This window comes from Pteropus vampyrus, unplaced genomic scaffold (assembly GCF_000151845.1).
Source record: "Pteropus vampyrus isolate Shadow unplaced genomic scaffold, Pvam_2.0 Scaffold302, whole genome shotgun sequence".
Lineage (NCBI taxonomy): Eukaryota > Metazoa > Chordata > Mammalia > Chiroptera > Pteropodidae > Pteropus > Pteropus vampyrus.
Window position 1 is genome coordinate 1,800,670 of NW_011889083.1, and position 20,536 is coordinate 1,821,205.

Consider the following 20,536-nt stretch of genomic DNA (forward strand, 5'->3'; position numbering starts at 1 on the left):
TAAAATTCATCTATGAAGTTATCTGGTCCAGGACTTTTGTTTGTTGTGATTTTTTTTTTATTATTACTAATTTGATTTTGTTAGTAGTAATCAGTCAGTTCAGATTTTGTTTCTTCTTGACTCAGTCTTGGAAGAATTGCATGTTTCTAGGAATTTATTCATTTCTTCCAGATTGTCCAATTTGTTGACCAGTAGATGCTTCTACTATTTTCTTATTCTTTGTATTTCCATGCTGTCAGTAGTCACTTTTCCACTTTCATTTCTGATTTTATTTATTTGGGGTCTCTTTTCTTCTTGAAGAGTCTGGTTAAAGGTTTATCAATTTTGTTTATCTTTTCAAAGAACCAGCTCTTGGTTTCATTGATATTTTGTATTGGTTTGTTTTTGTTTTTACTCTTTCATTTATTTCTGCTCTTATCTTTATTATTTCCTTCCTTCTACTCACTTTGGGTTTTGTTTTTTGTTCTTTTTCTAGTTCCTTCAGGTGTAAGGTTAGATTGCTTATTTGAGATTTTTTCTTGTTTCTTGAGTCCTGTAGTGCTATGAATTTTCCTCTTAGGACTGCTTTCATTGTGTCTTTCAATCTGAAGTGGATCTCTTGTAGAGAGAGCATATTTGTGGGTCTTGTTTTCTTAACCATTCAGTAACTCTATCATGATTGGAGCATTTAATCCATTTACTTTTATAGTGATTATTGATAGGTACATAGTTATTGCTATTTTATTATTCATATTTGTGTTTCCTCCTCTTTTTTTTTTTTAAAGTCCCTTAAACATTTCTTATAATACCGGGTAGGTGGTGATAAACTCCTTTAGCTTTTTTTTTTTTTTTTTTTTTTTTTTTTTTTGTCTAAGAAGCTTTTGATCTCACCTTCAATTTTAAATGATAGCCTTCTGGGGTCGAGTAGTCTTGGTTGTAGGTCCTTGCTTTTCATCACGTTTTATATTTTGTGCCAATCCCTTCTGTTCTGCAAAGTTTTTGTTGAGAAATCATCTGACAGCCTTTTGAGAGCTCCCTTGTAGGTAACTAACTGCTTTTCTCTTGCTATTTTTAGGATTCTCTTTTTGTCTTTAACCTTTGCCATTTTAATTATGATGTGTCTTGGTGTGGGCCTCTTTGGGTTCATCTTGTTTAGGACCCTCTGAGTTTTCTGGACTTGTATATCTATTTCTTCCACCAGTTTGGGGAAGTTTTAATTTGTTATTTTTCAAATAGGTTCTCAATCCCTTGCTCTCTCTCTTCTTCTTCTGGCACCCGTACGATGTGAATTTGTTATGCTCAGTATTGTCCCAGAGGTCCCTTAAACTATCCTCATTGTTTTTTAATTCTTTTTTCTTTTTGTTATTCTTATTGGATGTCCTCTGCTACCTTGTTTTCCAATTCACTGATTCTGTCCTCTACTTCATCTAATCTGATGTTGATTTCTTCTAGTGGATTCTTCATCTCAGTTATTGTATTATTCATTTCTGACTGGTTTTTTTTTTTTTATGGCTTCTATGTCCTTTTTCATGCTTACTATCTCTTTATTGACGTTCTTACTGAGATTATCTATTCTTCCCCTAAGGTCATTGAGTATCCTTATAACCAGTGTTTTGAACTCTGTATATGGTAGATTGCTTGCCTCTATTTCATTTAGTTCTTTTTCTGGAATTTTCTCCTGTCTTTCATTTGGGACATGTTTCCTTTTTGTTTGTGTTTGTTTGTTTTATTTTGGCTGCTTCTCTGAGTTTGTTCTTATGTATTAGGTAGACCTGCTATATCTCCTAGTTTTGGCCAGGTGGTCTTACGTAGTAGGTGCCCAGTATGGCATAGTGCCACAGTCTCCCTGATCACCTGGGCCAGGTGCTTAGGAGTGTCCCTTGTGTGGGTTGTGTGTGCCTTCCTGTTGTAGTTGAGCCTTAACTGCCATTGGCATATCAGTGGGTGTGATTGACTTTCAGACTGACTGGCTATGAGGATTTCCCATGTTCACAGCATATGAGCTGCTGTATGGGGGCTGATCCCATGGAGTGGGATTCACCCTAGTAGGTTTGTATGCTTGTTGCAACCACCCTTTAGTTGTGCCACTTGTGGGGCTATTCAGGTGGTGCTTCACTGTTGTCTGATGCCAGCAGCTAGGTGTCTTGGTTCTGGGACCCCTTGTAGGCCAAGGTCAGCCGCTGCCTGTGACTGCTTGGGGATACCTAGTAGGAACTACAAAGCTATCTATGGTTGGTTGCTGCCTGTGCTGGACCTGGAGGCATATGGAAAAGGCCATGTGGTGAATTGAGGCTGGCCGTGACCAGTACTGGGCCTGGGGCAGCTTAGCAAAAATTTTAGGGCACTTCAAGGCCTAAGACTGCCTGCCAGTTGCCCATAAGGCTCAGCAACTGAAGGAGTCTTGGGTGGAATGTGAGTTGGGTGAGGCGAAAACCCAGGAAGTCACCAGGATGGGGCAAGTAGTGTTTTCCAGGTTAGTTCAGATTCAGATTTGATGCCAGTGCTGAGCCCGTGGCCATTCACAAATGTCCTAGATCACAAGGCTAGCTGCCACCCACCTCGGACTGGCAAAACCCAGATACTTATTCAAGAAATACTGCAACTCGGGCAAGTGCTGGTTGCCCACCACCTGAATTATCTCCAGAGGTGCATGAGCTGAGGCCTATTGATTGCTGCTGAAAGAGCCTCTTGCTGAAAAGGCTAGGTGGAGCCTGTTGCCCAGCTATGACTATGCCTTTGGCAATTCTTGAGTTGGCGGGGGGGTGGGGGGCGGGCTGTATCCCAGGGAATCACCAGGGTGGGGCAAGCAGATTTCACCAGGCCAATGCAGACTTAGATTTGGCAGTGCTGGAGGAGGGGTCAACACAGGCAGGATGGTGTGTTGACCACTTATAGGATGCACTGTAGGAGGGCTCAACACAAAGATAATGGCAGCTGTCTCTCCATCCTTCACCCTGAAGCCACACAACTCAGTCTTTCCCTGTATGTCTCTGGCACCTCCCAAACTGCTGTCCCTCCACCAGTGCCCAGAATGAGTGAGTGCCTGAGAGTGAGTGAGTCTGTACGTGGGCCCTGTAAGGGGATGTCTGGGTTTCTGTCACACCTGGGCAGTTGGAATCTCCATTGATTTTTACAGCAAGATTTTGTGGGGACTCCTCTTCCTGGCACTGGAACACTAGGCTGGGGAGCCCTGGTGAGGAGCTGGGGCCCCTTCCTCCTCTGGAGGGACCTCCCCAGCTGAGATATACCTCCCAGTGCTCAACTGCTACATGTGAGTGTGAGGCCAGCCAGTTCAGCATCTCTGCCCCTCCTTCCAGTCTAGTTGTGGCCTCTTTATATCTTTAGTTATAGAAGTTCTGTTCAGCTTGTCTTATGATGGTTCTTGAGATTAATTGTTCTATAATTTAGTTGTAATTTTAATGTGGTCATCGGAGGAGACAAGCACAGCATTTACCTACTCAGCTATCTTGACCAGAATCCTCCAGGACTTTAAACTCATTTCCCATTTGCTCCAGGAATACTTGTAGTGGTGCTTCCAGCTGCAGTGTTTACGCCAAGATAACTCGTGGATTATAGTCCTAACCTTACCCCCAAAGTTTGCCATGAAATGTCTCACTTTTATTATTATTATTGCATCACTCTAGTGTATCAATAATCTTTAGAAACAAATGACATCATTCTATTTATAGCATTCTGTTTTTAGTAGTGGTATTTCTATTTACAAAATAATTCTCAATTGCTGAAAATGTAAAATCCTAGGAAACATCCTAGGAAACATAGCATTCCTATGTATGATGTTAAATTAATGCTGACAGCAAGTGCACTTTTTTTTTTTCTAAATGGGAAAAGGGTTAAAAGCTCCAACTTTTCTAAATGGGAAAAGGGTTAAAAGCTCCATCGTACTTGTCTCTTAGAGATGTTAAAATTTCTCCAATCTTTTGCTCCAGCCTAAATATAATTGACATATTACTGTGGCGTTCTGGTTTTGAGAAGCTAGTGTTACTTAATCCTTGGCATATGGAGTTAGCTTGTAAGCTTGGCAAAGCTTGGAAAGAGGAAAAAATATAGCTACCTCCACATACTACACGGCTGTGATAAGAATTTCCAGTGTTTCTTTTCTAATAAGTTTCTCAAAGAGAAGGCTTGCCCACTTATATCAAGTATGTGGCTATTTGATTAGAAGATGTTCATTGACTATATACACTTACTTGGTCTTATTAATGGATTAAATAACATTTCCTGTTTATTCTCTTGCCTGCTTCTAATTTCTAAAGAAATCGCACGCCATTTTTAGAATTCACTTTAAAAATGTAAATATTATACAATGTTAGTTTTAGTTTAGTTTAAAATAAAAGACTTATTGTAAAATAAGACACTTACGGTAATTTCAGAAGCAATAGAAACTAATTTACCTTACAATTTGATGAGTTTTGAAAAGTGATAGCATTAGATAAAAATCTACTCTAACTTTCTATATAGCTAGTTCAGTGACTTCAAGAGCACGTATATTTTAGAATCTGAAATTCAAGCTATTGATTGTTTAGGAATAGCATTCTTAAACACATAAAAAGGAATGCTAGTATTTCAAATCTGAAATGTGTCCTCTTGGTGGGTCATCAATTTTGCAGTAACCAAATTGCTAAATTAGAATCAGTAGAATTCAAACTTGTTGACATGTGTAAAAATACTCATAGATAAGTTATCTTTTCTTTTGTAATTGGGGACCCCAAATTCTGTTGGGTCTTAATGAAAGTTCTCATATTCTTTTAGAGTGTAGCTCATACCTGGTTCTTAGCTGGGCAAGAATCCTTATTTTCCTTTCCATAGTGTTTAACCAACATGGTCTAAATTCCCTCCCCCACATCCCAAATCCCAAGGCAGCAATCTTTTATGAATCCCAAATTTCTGAGGAATTCTGGTGTAACAAAAGACTTGTTTCCTATCTGGTAAGGCAATTGTTAGACTTCAATACATAGTAGGTAGTATTAGTATTATTACAGCCTGCTCTCTCTAAAAATTTTGTCAGGATTTAGGTTATCTCCTGAACTCCATGGGGAGATAGAAGTCTCATATCTAAAGAGAGAAATACATCGAGTTAATTCTTTGCTAATTGTTTGGATGGATTTGAGAAAGGAGAATCAATAAGGAAATGTTTGTCGGTGTGCATCCAAAACTATCCTAGGAAAAAGTTTTCTTTAGCTGAATGCTCAATCATGCTCATGGATAGCTGTAAAATCCATTGACTCTAATTTCTACTGTCTTATAATTCTTGCCTGGGCTATTGGAATACCCTCTTAACTTCCTTATTTCCCATAGCTCCCCTGTACACCACAATTTTGCCAGAAGATCTTTCTAAAACACAAGGTTGATCAAATTGTTCTCTACCATGTCTTTTCATGTTGATGTTGTCCCAGAGGCCTCTTAAACTATCCTCATTTTTTTGGATTCTTTTTCTTTTTGCTATTCTGATTGGATGTTTTCTGCTACCTAATATTCCAAATTGCTGATTCAATCCTCTGCTTCATCTAAGATACTATTTCTCTCGAAAGTATTCGTTATTTCAGTTATTTATTATTTATTTCTGACTGTTTTTTGTTGTTGTTGTTGTTTCCTATCTCCATTTTTAGGTTTCCTATCTCTCTGTTGACATTCTCACTGAGATCATTGAGTATCCTTATAACCAGCGTTTTGAACACTGCATCTGGTAGATTGCTTGTGTCCATTTCGTTTATTCTTTTTCTAGAGCTTTATTCTGTTCTTTCCTTTGGGACACGTTTCTTTGTCTCCTCATTTTGGCTGCCTTCCTGTGTTTGTTCCTATGTATTAGGTAGAGCTTCTATGTCTCTTGGTCTTAGTAGAGTGAGCTTATGTAGTAGCTGTCCTGTGGGGCCCAGTGGTGCAATATCCCTTGTCATCTGAGCTGGGTACTCCAGGTGTGTCCCTCGTGTGGGTTGTGTATACTCTCCTGTTGTAGTTGAGCCTCGGTTGCTGTTTGCACAGCAATGGGAGGGATTGACCCTCAGTCTGACTGGTTGGGAGGACTGGCTGGTGACTATAATAGAGGAGCTATTGTGAAGGAGATTGGCTTTAATGGCTCTGGTGCTTGCCCAGTTTGCCTTTTGGTCATGTTGCTTGTAAAGGTGGTTGGGTGGTTATCTGATGTGGTCTGAAGCTGGCCACTGGATGTGTTGGTTCTGGGGCCCCTTAGAAGGGGCTCTGTTGCCAGCCAAGGTCAGCCACTGCCTGTGTTCTGCCCCGGGGCCACTTGGTATGAGCTACAAAATGATCTGCAGATGGTTGCCACTTGTACTAGCCTTGAAGATGCCTGGGAGAAGCTAAGCTGCAAACAAGGCCAGCTGCCACTAGTGTTGGGCTTGGGGTTGCTTAGCAAGAGGTATGGGCATGCTGAGGCCATATTCTGCTTGTTTGGGGTTTATGAACCTTTGAGAGATTTTAGAAAAGTTCACAGTATGAGCCAAGACAGTCCATCTGTACGGAATAGCCACAGAAAACAGCTTGAGTGGACCCACAAGTTGAGTAGTTTGGGGTCTTAAGGAATCACCAAGGTCGGATGAACAGTGTTAGCCAGATTGATGAATATTCAGATTTGGTGCCTGCCTGCATTCACTCACTTGGTGCAGGGAGGGCTCGACAAAGGAACAGTGGCCTCTGCCAGCACTTCTATCTGGGAGAAAGCTGCCCTTCTAGCCCTTTCCCTAAAGCCAGACAACTCACCTCCTCTCTGTATGTCTTTGTTGTCTCTCGAGTAGCTGCCACAGTGCTGGAGCTCAGAGCAAGTGAGTCTGTCAGCAAGGAATTTTGTGTCCAGACCCTTTAAGAGGAACACCTGAAACTCTTGTCTCCCTCAGTGTCACTCAACCACAATCTCTGCTGGTTTTCACAGCCAAAATTATGGGGACTTCTTTTCCAAACACTGGAACCCTGGGCTGGGGAACCTATTCAGTGTCTCTGCCCCTCTACCAGTCTCAAGGTGGCCTCCTCTATATGTCCTTAGTTGTAGGACTTCTGTTCAGCTACTCTTCAGGAAATTCTCAATGATGGTTATTCTGTAGTTTAGTTGTAATTTTGATGTAGCCATGAGAGGAAACAAGCACAATGTTGCCTACTCCATTATCTTGACCAGAACTCTCTGTACACACCCTTTTTTTAAAATCTCCCAACTCCTAGTACTGGTTATAATACACACAAAAGTTGATTTTTTATTGAAATCAATAAAATGCTTATACTTTTAATAGAAATAGAACTATTAAAAATGTTTTCAACATTCTCTTAAATACATTTTTAAAAAGTAAATTGGATCTTTCAGTCTCAGTTATATGATCTAAAAGTTGTTTTTAAAAATATGAAATAGAACTTTTGTAATTAAATTTTTATTCTTCTTAACTACCAAAAATAAAAGGATAATCCATTTTGATCACTAATTCTGTTATGAGCCTTTGTGTTTTCCATAATTAAAGGTAAAATACTTATGTACCTGATATTTCTGTAACAAAATACTCTCCTATTTGCCAGGAGACCATATGAGACCTATCAAGGGAATTTCAGGTATGCAGTGGCAGCATCTATAACAGTAACGAACCTGCGGCAACCAGTCAGCATTTAGAGAACTGCAGCTTTATTTCAGGAAGCCACACTTGGAGGCAGTAGGCAGAAAAAAAGTTCACACATCATCACAATACACCAAGAGAATGACTCGCCAAAAGCCCCTTTACAAATCTTAATATTTAGTGGAAGAAAATACCTGACATTTCACTAGTAAAATATGTGCATGTTAAATTTTACGGTATGTGATTATAGAAATGGGAGATTCAGAACACAAAGGAATATAATTTCAGTACAGCCCAGCCTCATTAATGTGAAAATTATATGTGTATATAAATGAATTATCGAATATATGCTATATAACTATGTAGTATCTTAAGTATTTACTAAGACACTGAACACAGTAAACACCCAGTTAAAATCATAATCAATCAAACATAACTTAAATTTTAATCATTTTAATTACCATAAATATCTTTAAAGAAATTATCATCATTTATATGAATCTCACAGGGTTCTCATGAAATTAAATGATAAAAGACTGGTACTTATTAAGCACTTAAAATACATCAAATACAGGCTAAGAATTTCACATAGTTTATGTTATTTTATTCTCGTTAAGCAGTAATATTATCCCTATTTTGCAGATAAATAAAGAGCCAGTAAGATTGAACCCATATCTGCCAGACTCCAAAGCCTGTCCTCTTAATTACCATGACCTTTTTCAATATCCTCTCAGGCCTTTACATTGGAGTGCCCACTTTGGCTGTTGCCCACAGAGCTTAATAAAGCACCTTTCATTAGCAGCCTTTCTTTCCCTTTCTTCTCTGCCCCCTTCTCTACTGTCAAACAAAAAATTTTAACTTCCAGGGCTCAAAGTCTTTTTAAAAGGATTTGTTAGGCCATTGCTAGCCAAAAAAATAAATAAATAAAAACAGGGGGGAGAGAAAAAAATGGCATAGATAATAGAGGCTCTGGCGACCAAACCAAAGTTGAAACGAAAACAAGGAGCAGCAGCAAGAAAAAATCACCTGGGATCTAGATGAACAAGCCATACAACTACGGAGAAATCCAAGAAAGCACCCTGCGATGGCAGGTTAGGACCGGGCAAGGACACGGGGCTGCCCAGTCCTGATTGGCTGAGTGAGATGAAGGCTATGGCAGCAGCAGCGGCAGATGCCTCTTAAAGGGGCTGTGCCCACAAGTGGATTTTTGAGGTGACAGACCTGAATACTCTGAGCACCAGTGCCTATTTGTCTGCGCGCAGGGGGCACAAGGGATTTACAGGGAGACATTGTCAGAGTGAGGACAGAGGTGAGACTCGCTCTGTACAGAAGTGCCAGTGGTATCTATTTTTCTCTGTTGAGCCCTCTCCCTTACCAGTGCACTGGACACAGTGCAGCCATAGCCATGAGTTCATCAAACTGGATAACAAAGGTCACTCTGCCCAGAGGATTCCCTGAAACCCCGCCTCCCCCAACTTGGGCACCACCCAAGCCACATCCAGGAGCATCCTCAGCGAGTCAGGTGCTCCTTGCTAAGACTCACACTGGTAGAAGCAGCAGGCCTTGGTTTCTGGTGTGGCCTTTTCAGGTAACTATAAGTACAGCATCTGTGGATTGCTTGCTGAATCTTAACAGGTGGCCCCAAAGGGGTAGAGGCTTGGGCTAAATTTGGCCTGCAGCTGAACCCCTCTCAGGACTGTGTCACTGAACATCTACTTCACAAATCCACACTAATAAGACCGGGAGACTTAGGAGCTTTGCTTCGTACATAGAAACAGACATGGAAAGGCAGCCAAAATGGGAAGACAAAGAAGCAGAAACCATATGAGAATAGAACAGAGATCCAGATATAATGGAGTCAAGTAATCCAACAGATGCAGAGTTCAAAAAACTAGTTATAAAGATGCTCAGTGAACTTTTGGGAAATGTAGAGAACTCCAACAAAGAGATAAAAATGGAAATGGAAATTATAAAAGGAAACCAGTCAGAAATGGAGAACACGTTATCTGAGATGAGAAGTATATTAAATGGAATAAGCAAAGTGAATAAAGAAGAGGATCACATGCTCTCTCTAGAAGACAGGGAAACCAATCAGGACACTCAAAAGAATGGCAAGAAAAAGATGCCAAGATTATAAAAATAATTTAAGGAGGATATGGGACACTGTTAAGGCTCCAAATATTCATCTGATCGGCGTAACAGAAGAAAATCAAAATGTCGAACAGTTGTTTGAAGAAATAATGATGGAAAACTTCCTTAACTTGGTGAAGGAAATGGACATAAAACCCAAGGAAGCTCAGAGAATTCCAAAAATCAAGGATCCAAAGAGGCCCACACCAAGACATATCATCACTAAAATGCCAAAGATTAAATACAAAGAAAGAATATTAAATGCAGCAAGAGAAAAACAAATAATTGCATATAAGGGAACACCCATATGACTGGCAGCTGATTTCTCAAAAGAAACTATGCAGGACAGAAAGGCTTGGCAAAAAATATTTGACAGGATGAAGACCCAGGATATACAACCAAGAATAATTTATCCAGCAAAGCTATTGTTTAGAGTTGAAGGACAGATAAAGAGCTTCCCAGACGAAAATAAACTAAAGGAATTTATCACCACCAAGCCAGAATTACAGGAAATGTGGGAGGGACTTCTTTAAGAAGAAAAAACATGTATCAAAAACAGGAATAAAGAATGGTAACAACTGCATTCCTATCAATAAATACCTTTAATGGAAAAGAATTAAGTGCTCCAACCAAAAGACGGAGTGGCTGAAAGGATAAGAAAACAAGATCCCTACCAATGAAAAGGAAGAGAATGGAAAAAGATATTGCTTCGTTGAACCTAGAAGGTATTTAAGTCAGTAGAGAAAGATACACACTATACGATTTCACTTATATGCGGAATTTAAGGAATAAAAAGAACAAACTAATCAAAAACAGACTCACAAATATAGTGGACAATTTGGTGATGGACAGAGGGGAGGGGAGTTTGGGGGGCTGGGAGAATGGAGCGAAGGGTTAAAGAAGTACAAATTAGTAGCTGATGGATGGTCACAGGGATGGGGAGCACGGTATAGGGAATGCAATTAGCATTAATACATTGGCTAGGTGGAGGGTCAGGGGAGGGAGGGAGCAATTGGGGTGATCATTTTACTAACTATATAGATGTCTAACCAATGTGCTGTATACTAGAAACTAATTAAAATTTAGAAAATAAATAAATAAACAAATAAAAATTTAAAAAAAAGAAAGAAAAGAAGGCAGGTCCTGGGACGTGGACTCTATACCACCAGCAGCATGGCTAGATAGAAAGGACATGTCTGGCATCTAGGAATTTTGAAAAGTAGGGAGACAGAAAGATGTAAGCCGTTCTGAAGCAGTTTACATTAGCTATAGACAAAGAGAATGAAAGAAGGTGAAGAGGAACTAGTTCTGGGATATTTCCATTGGAGTCTATGGCAGAGTCCACAGCACAGTTGGAAAAGCTCACGTGAAAATAATAAGCAGAGGCTCCTGGGGTTCCATGGTGCCTGCCTATTCTCTCTTTTGGATAATCCTAGACATAGCCACCTGAAAATTAATGCTAAATTCCAATAGATATACAGGAATGTAAGCAGTCTTTTGTCAGAACTGTTCCACAGCTATTAACAGGCTAACTGTTCTACCTCTTTCTCTCATCCTCTGGCCACTATAATTTTATTTTCAAACATCTCAGAATTTTCTCCTTGTCATTATCATGTTTCCTGGGATCACCCACAGTACTAATTTGCTAGGACTACCATAACAAAATACGACAGTCTAGGTGGTTTAAACAATAGAAATTTATTATTTGCACAGTTCTGGAAACCAGAAATCTGAGATCAAGGTGTCAGATTTAATTCCCTCTGAACTCCCGCTTCTTGGCTTGCAGATGGTTGCCTTCTTGCTGCGTCCTCACATGGCCATCTTTGTGCACTCACATTCCTGGTGTCTCTGTGTGTGGCCAAATTTCCACTTCTTATAAAAATGTTAGATTTGGGCTCACCCTCCCTTCTCTCTCTCTCTCTCTCTCTCTCTCTCTCTCTCTCTCTCTCTCTCTTCCTCCCACCCTCCTTTCTCTCTGTCTCTCATTTTATGGCACTTCAATTACAGTTTCTTAATGTTCAACAAGTCACTGTGACACTGCTCATTTTTTCCCAAGCTTTCTTCTGAATTTTTCAGACTCAATAATTTCTATCAATTTATCTTTAAGGGTACTAATTCTTTTTTCTACTATCTCCAATCTTTAGTTAAGCTTGTCCAGTCAATTTTTTATATCAGATATATTAATATCTAGCTCTAGAATTTCAATTTGGTTATTTTTTTTTTTTTTAGTTTATGTTCCTCTGCTGAGATTTCCTATAAGTTCATGGTTAAAATTATATTTTCTTTTACATCCTTGAACATAGTTATAACAACTGCCTTTAAAGTTTTGTCCGCTAATTACAATATGAGATATCCTAGAGTTGGTCTCTCTGTTATTTTCTTTTCAAGAATGTTGAATTTTGTTTTAGTAAACAGTTAATAAAGCAGAATTCAAACTCCAAACTCTGTTTTCTCTATGTTGGGCAGCAGCTGAAAATTCTGTTCTTTTAGCCTTATGGAGGCTACTTGGATTCTTCCCTGCACACACATAGTGCAGAGATCAGACAGAGTTTATACTCATAAAATGGGGCCCTTCTATGGCTCACTTTTCTGGAATAGTCTCCTTCGCATTTCAGCTGTGGTTGTTCTAAGTATTAACTGTGAATACTTAACCTGTAAAATTAAAAGTTTCTGTGGAGGAGAAACTGTTCCATGACATGATTGCTATCTGCCCAGTAAGTTGGACTTGAGCCAGAACAAAGATTGCTTTCTGCAAGCCCCGCTTAGAGGCCATCTGATCATAATTAATGTAATTTCTGACATAAATCAGCACCCTTCCCTTGTCTCCTGCTATGTACTCTTTCCTGAAACAGATTGTTGTCTTGACCTGGTCAAGCATGTAAAGTAATTTTTGTACCTGGTGGCATTCACATACTAGTATCATGACTATCCCCCCAACCTTTACCCTATGTAATTCTCTGGCACTTGCCAAGTAGCACGGGGATCCATTTCAACTTACAGTCACCTAGACTAGAGTGGCCAGCTTCTTTCTCTGGTCTTTCCCTGCCCACTACTTACTGAGGTAGATTTTCTGTCTTTGGGCCTTCCTGTGGGTCTGCATGTGTGAACAGTTTCTGAGCTTTAGCTACCCTGTGTGACACTGGACCCCTGCCCTCAGTAAAGAGTCATAAAAAAATGAAAAATTCACTTAATTTCTTTCCTTTCTTCCAAGTGTTGACTACCTTCTATTTTCTGCCTGTTTTTGTCACTTTTTAATGCCTTCATATAGTTGTTTTTCTTATATTTTGTCCAGAGTTTATAAGTGTTACCTATGGAATGATTGGTCTAATACAAACCACTCAACCATTAATGGAAGTGGAACCTCACTTTTCCTTTAACGAAGAAAAATTAGCTCTGTATCTAGACATCTGTACTGTATTTATTTATACCAACCCTGTTGCATCCCATCAACACATTGAATTTTTTTACTTTTTAGAGAGAAATCATTTGGACAAAGATCAGCATCCCCTCAGTTTTGGTGCTCCTATCTCATTGCTCTGCTGAAAAGAGGCTGTTCAACTACTTTTTCTCTAGAACCTCCCTACTAATAGGACTTTTATTTGTCCTGACTTACCCTTCCAATTCTATTCCTGTAGATCAGTGAGTAGAAATATTGTAACTGGGGACTTTTTTCAAGTTTGAGGAAGGGCCTGGGAATATCTCCAAGTATTCCAATGAATTTTTCTCTCTTTTTTGACTAGGATATTTATACAGTTTTTTGAAAGTTTCTGAATAAAGGGGATCTGAGTTCATACCTGATGGCATAACTATGAAAGCAGAAAGGATTATCACCCTGGAACATGTGCCAGGGGAATGAGAGAACACTGCAGAGAGACACAACCAGGCCACACAGTCAACTCAACTGAAGAAAATTTTATGTGCCAAGCTATGCTAGTCTCAGTGGGAAAAAGACATTGGAGTACACTATAAATGTCTTTTTAAAATAGCTTTATTAAGATGTAATTTATATGCCATACTATAATTTCCTTTAAAGAATGAATATCTGAATAAATGAATAAAGAGTTCCTAAACAACTTTTTCAATAACCACTACTACTTTACAGATGAAGAGTTTAACTTGACTTAAACAATAAGGAAGCTCATTATCTCATAATATGGGAATTATAGAGGAAGGGCCAGAAATGTAGAGGAGGCATAGATTGACAGGAAGGACTCGGTTTCTTTCAGTATCTTTACCCTGACATTACTAGCTGGTAACAAAATGACTATAGCAGTTCCCAGCAATACATCCAGAAATAGCATCCAGAGGCAGGAAAAAAGCCATTTCTTGGAATGTTCATTTTATGAATAAGGAAGTATTTCCAAGAAGCAACTCTAGCAGACTTTCCTACATGTCTACTTGGCCAGAACTGTATCATATGCCTGCCATTAAATAAATCACCTGGCAAGGGGGATTGTTCCCATTCTGAAACATCTTAATTGGCTTAGACCAATCAGGATTTATTCCTAGGTTGGGGATGAATCACTTTCACCTGAGTCACAGGGGATAGATAAATACCTAAGAAAATCAGGGTTGCTAGGTATACAGTGTGACCTCAACTGACATTTGCATCTCAAGGAAAAGATACATATGGTGTTTGGGAATCATTTATATAAAATACTTAGACAATTTGCAATGAATTAAGGTTAGTTTATTAGTATATAGTCATAAATAATGATTTCAGTGGCTCAACAAAAAGTTCCTTTTCTTTATATGAGAAAAAATAAATGGAGACTTAAAGTTGATTTTTTTTTTCATTATAAAGGAGTTAGAACACATTTAGAATAATGTTTAGTTTAAGGCATTACATTTTATGAAAACTGGCAAAACTAGGGTGCATCAAAGAAATCATATGTTATGAGGATTGAAAAAATAAGCTGGGGATATTTAACTTGAAGAAAGAACACTTGGGAGAATATAACAAAATTCTTAATTTATTTGAAAAGCTAGTATGTGGAATAAAGTATAGACTTATTCTGAGTAGTTACACAGGGCAGAAGTTAGGACAAATAGCTGAAATTACAGTGAGACACATTTTCCAAGTTCCTTCCAGTCTATGAGAATGTTAAGTATTCCCAACATCATAGACTATCCGGTCTTTAGTGCTTCTTCTTATCAAATATTCCTCCAAATTATGGTGTTTACTTAATGCCATAATTTTTCCCTTCTTTAGGACTGCCTGGATCCTCTCCTTTGTTTTTTCATTGTGGCAGGTAGAATAATACCCCTCCCTCCCTGCAAAGATACCAATGTCTTAATCCCCGGAACTTGTGAATATGATAGGTTACATGGCAAAGAGGAATTAAGGTTACAGGTGGAATAATCAGGTAATCAGCTGATTGTAAGTTAGGGAAGCCAGCCCACTTACCCAGATGGGCTCAATGTAATCATAAGAGTCCTTAGAAGTGGAAGAGGGAATTGGAAATGAGAACCAGAGAGATGACAGCATGATATTGCTGGCTTTGAAGGTGAAGGAAAGAGGCTACAAGCCAAGGAAATCAGGCAGCCTCTAGAACACATCATGCCGACAATTTGATCTTAGCCCAGTGAGATCTGTGTGGGACTTCTGATCTGAAGAACCTTAAGATAATAAATATGCATCGTTTTAAGCCATTAAATTTATGATAACTTGTCACAGATTGCATTGATTCCATTTCCATTAAAATCCTCGATAACCTTCAGGCCAAAGCCAAAGATCATAGTATCTATTCACCCTCCCTTGACTTCTTTATTTCTGTCATCAAAATTAATTTAGTTAATGAAATTACTGAATAATTTCTGAAGTCAACAAAAATACCTACTGTTCTTATATGAGTATAAAAGTATGTAATATTTAAAAATTGACTTAGAAGCAAGTATATAAAGGAAATAATATCTGCCTGTAGTTCTAAAATCTTTCAATAGCCAATAATTTCTTGAATGCCTATAAAATATTCAAGATAGCACTCTAGATAAGTTAAAAATTGGGATGATACATATGGCATATGGCAGAGTCCTTGGAAATACATAGAAGGCACCTGTGTTGAGCAAACGACAGCTCAAAGAAGGAATTGAGACAGGAAGTGAAAAGCAGATGGAATGGAACATAGATAAAATTTAATAGATGATGTTAAGAGTGGAGAAAAAGAGAAGGATTAAAAACAGAGAGAAGGAGAATGTGGCAGAAATAAGAACTCCTAGGAGACTTGATGTCTTGACAATAACTACCCAACAAATATTTATAGAAGGACTGGCTTGTGTACTGTGATTTCTTATCAGTGAAATGCCAAAAAAGAGGCTAAAGCTATTTAACACAAATATTAGACATGATTAACGTCTAATTAAAATTTTCCATTTTTCTGGAATTGCAATCTATATTGCAGAATTTTAAAAATTGTGTACTAATTCTCGGTACCTATTGATAAGGAATCTAGCAAGTCTTCAGAAAGCAATCATATTTGGAATGTAAAAAAAACATTTTCAACAATTCTTTCATTCATTGTATAAAAGCCTTGGAGCTTGTAACTGAAGATAAAATAGAATAGATCCAACAATTCCACTTCTGGGTATACATCTGAAGGAAATCACTATCTCGAGATACCTGCACCTCCTTGTTCACTGCAGCATTATTTACAATAGCCAAGACATGTAAACAGCCTATGTGTCTATTGAAGAAAGAATGGGAAAAATAAATGTGATATGTATACATATAAATATACATACGTATTAAAATCCCTCCAGATTTTAAAATCCTTTTCATCACTGTAGAACATATAGATAATAGTCCATCATGTCAGAAATCTAACTTTCAGAAAAGTTGTCACCTTTTCTACTCCCCACTCCTGTTTTTTTCAATGCAAGTTATCCAAGAAAACAATAAAGGGAAATCACAGGATGAGAGCTCTGCCATAGACCTAGAGAATAATCAGGCCAGAAATCAGGAGGACTAAAGGCTCCAAGAGGAAGGGCTCCAAGAAAGAGGAGATCTGATAGATAATATGATGACATGTTTTGAAAGCATTAAAAGCATCTGGATAGCAAATTATATAAGTGAAACAAGTATTTAGAAAAGGAAATGTAATCACAATTCTCTATTTGGATCTATAGTATAAAATATTTACAACATCATGATATAAATATTCATTACTGGTTTACAAAAATAATGTTACCAAATCGAGAGGATGGAGATAGTTGAGAGAGTTGTTTATAACAGAGCTAAATCATTCTCTATCAAATTATAAGTCAATAGATGTTTACAGTTAAAAAAAAAAAAACAAGAAATAAGAGTCATTCAGCCCACTTTTGAGAAAGATGAAATACTGGAACAAACAGATATAAAAGCTAGAAATACTTGCTTTTCAATATTATTGAAAAGATACTTTCAATATTATTTAATTTTTTATTTATAGTATATATATCAGTTTGATAATTATTGTGGTAGGCTGAATACTGCCCCACCAAAGATGTTCATGTCCTATATTCTCAGAACCCGTACATACGTTACTTCACATGGCAAAAGAAATTTGGTAGATCTGACTAAGTTAAGGATCTTGAGATCAGGAAATTATCTTGGGTTTTCTGGTAAACCCAATGTAATCATATGAGTTCTTTATAAGCGGGATGCAGGACAGTCAAAGTCAAAGAGATGTGATGACAAATCAGAGGTTGGAGTGATATAATTGCTGACTTTGAAGATCGAAGAGGACCATGAGCCAAGAAATGTGAGAGGCCTCTAAATGCTGGAAAAAGCAAAGAATAGGATTCTCCCCAAATCCTCCAGTAGGAACACAGCCCTGCCAACCCATATTAGACTTCTGACCTCCAGAACTGTAAAATAATAAATTTGTTTGCCTTAAGCCACTAAACTTGTGGTAATTTGTTACAGCAACAAGAGGAAACTAATATATTTATTTAGAAAATAAAGTACAAGAACGTTAATTTTAGTATATGTGCTGCCAAAGCAAGCACAAGAATGTTAAATAAGGAAAAAATAAAACATGCTAAGACATGAATTATAGAAAACATACCACCTACTAACAAAAGTAGTTCAAAATGAATAAATCAATCTGAATTAGAAGGACATAATTTGAATATACTTAAATTATTATATGATTACTTATGCATTTGGACAAGGTTAGGTAATGTAAAGCTATTCATATATGAGTCAGTGTTTAGTCACATTCTCTTTATGACATGTCTATTTCAGTATCCCTTCTTTCTTCTTTCCCACTGCTCTCTATCTTCTTTCTTCCTGTCATTGATACACTCTTGAGATAGCTTTCTGGTTCCCAGTCCAGTGAATCTACCATATCCTGGAATGATCCTTGTCTCAGTCAGTGTTCTCCAGATAAACAGAATCAATTATATACAGAGAGATTTATTTTAATGAATTGGCTCACATGATTGCAGGGGCTGGCAAGTCCAAAATCTATAATTCAATTGGGTAGTCTGGAAACTCAGCAGGAGTTGCCATTGCAGATTTGAAATAGAATTTTTTTCTTTTCCAGGAAACCTCTGTTTTCATTTTTAAGGCCTTCAATTGATTGAATGAAGCCCACCCACATCATTAAGAATAATCTCTTTACTTGGAACTCAACTGATTGTAAATGTTAACCACATCTACAAAATGCCTTCACAGCAACACCTACAGTTTAATTAAATGAGTACTACAGCATAGCCAAGTTGATGCGTAAAATTAGCCATCACAGCCCCCAGTTCTTGAGGGGTGAATAGCGGGAACCATATTTGTACTCTATAACTCCTGCTCACAGATGTCTGGTTTAAGAGTGGACAAATCACTCCCACAGGACCACTAAGAGGCCTTTCCCAAGACTTAATAAAGAAACTGGAAAAAACATTTGGCCGCATCCGGTGTGATGGGAGACATGAGATGTAAAGACAGGAAGATGTCCATGGCCACATGAACAGTCAGTCTTTCTATACTAGAAGAGGCTGAGGACAACCTACAGAAAGAAACGGAGACAAGATTTGGAATGGTCTTGGTTCCGATTATCAATGAGGCCCAGAGACACTCCTGCATTTTAAGTGGCTTAATTTTTTTTCAGCTCTATAATCTTACCATTCTTTTTTCCTAAACTAGACCAAGTTAGATTTATGACACATGCAACTAAAAGGGTCTTGACTAAGACAGAGGGTATGATATTGTTGGGCTGTATACTAATGTTCATGTTTCCCTCTCTTTCTTGGCATGTGGTAGGGTTACCTGCTTTGAATAGGCATGACTATGTGGCTTGCTTTGTCAATGAATTAGGAGTAGAAGTATGTCACTTTAAGAGCCAGTGCAAAGTTTGCAGGTTCTTAGTGTCTGCAGTGATTGTGGAAACATGTTGTCACTTGTTTCTAATAGCTGGGTTCCTAAGTGACAGTGAGGAGCAGAGAACCTTAGAAAACTGGCATTGTACATGTAGCATAGGCAAGCAATAAACTTTTGTGATGTTAAGCCACTGAGATTTTCTGTTTTCTGTTACTACTATATAACCTAGCTTATCTTGATTAACACAGAGGGCATTTGCCTTCATAGTTTTTCCCATGATTCATTCATTTAAAAAATAATATTGACCTAATATAGGGATATAACAGTATAAAAAATAGATACAATTTCTGCCCTCCCTAGTGAGTAAGAAAGACAAACAAGTAATTTCATTAAAGTGTGATATGTGCCAAGAAAAGTAAAAGGCACAAAGGGAGCACGTGCCTATGTCGCCTACTACCTACGGTAATCAAGGAAGGTGTGAAGAAACTTCTTAGATAAAGTGACATATAGATCATGATGTGAAAGATGAGTGAAGGGGAAGTAGGACATTGGAGGGAAAAGAGTAAAGATTTTCTCGATGCAGAAGAAACAATGGGGATAAGAATACAGAGAGAGGTGACATTGGATTTTACCCATTAACTCCCCCCACCCTACTCTCTACTTTTTCTAGGCTGAATTAGCAACATATCCACTGATAAAAATGTGAAGCTGTTACTACATAGTGGTGTTAATCACCAATTAACAGCTTAACTTCAGAGTAATGTCATCTTTATAGAGCAGCTTTTGTACAATTATTTAAACTATTTACTGCATTTGAACCTAATATTTTATAAAATTTAATGAAAAAATAAAAGTGCTGCTAACAACAGTATAATTGAGACAAAGGCAAAAAAATTAGATTTGCCTAAAATTGTGACTCTTTAGCTTAAATCAGATGCTTATTAGGCTTGAAGTTGATTGCCTATGAATTCAAATGTGAAGGAAAAGAACTATATTAAAGCACATTTGGAAAATATTGGAAATTTATCCTTGACAATTGTGTCTAAAACATAAAATACAATGACAAAAGAAATGGAAAGATTATTAAAATTATAGATTGATAACTGCCATCCATAAATATTCCAATGATTCAGACACAGAAAGAACAAGGTATAAATGGAAATAGGAATGCAGCTTACTAAAGGATCTATTATCAAGAGAAATTTGGAATTCAAATTTCTCTCAGTAATCTTTCAAAGTTCTAATACATTTTAAAAAATGGCATTAATACTTTGCAAAATCTATATTAACTTTTCAACATGAAAATAAATTTTGTCTACTAACTGTCACCAAAATAAGATTAGAAGTATGTTAAATTATCATATTTAGTGTTTACTCTGTTTAAATATACATGTATACATATGGCTGGGGTTAAAAACTAAAACCTTTATTTAACAATTGGGAATTTTATAATATTTATATTATAATCTTTAATATGGCATATGGCAGAGTCCTTGGAAATACATAGAAGGCACCTGTGTTGAGCAAACGACAGCTCAAAGAAGGAATTGAGACAGGAAGTGAAAAG

The 20,536-nt window shown here is 37.7% G+C and overlaps 1 long non-coding RNA gene across 1 annotated transcript in view; it reads right to left on the reverse strand.

Moving 5' to 3' along the window:
- Positions 1–5,624: 5,624 nt before the first annotated feature.
- The window catches only part of LOC111730145, a 19,140-nt gene continuing 4,228 nt past the window's right edge, over positions 5,625–20,536 (reverse strand). The window contains exons 2-3 of the long non-coding RNA XR_002776570.1: positions 9,087–9,091; positions 5,625–5,634 (exon numbers count right to left, since the gene is read on the reverse strand). This is a non-coding gene — a long non-coding RNA (uncharacterized LOC111730145). The remainder of the gene's footprint in view (positions 5,635–9,086; positions 9,092–20,536) is intronic.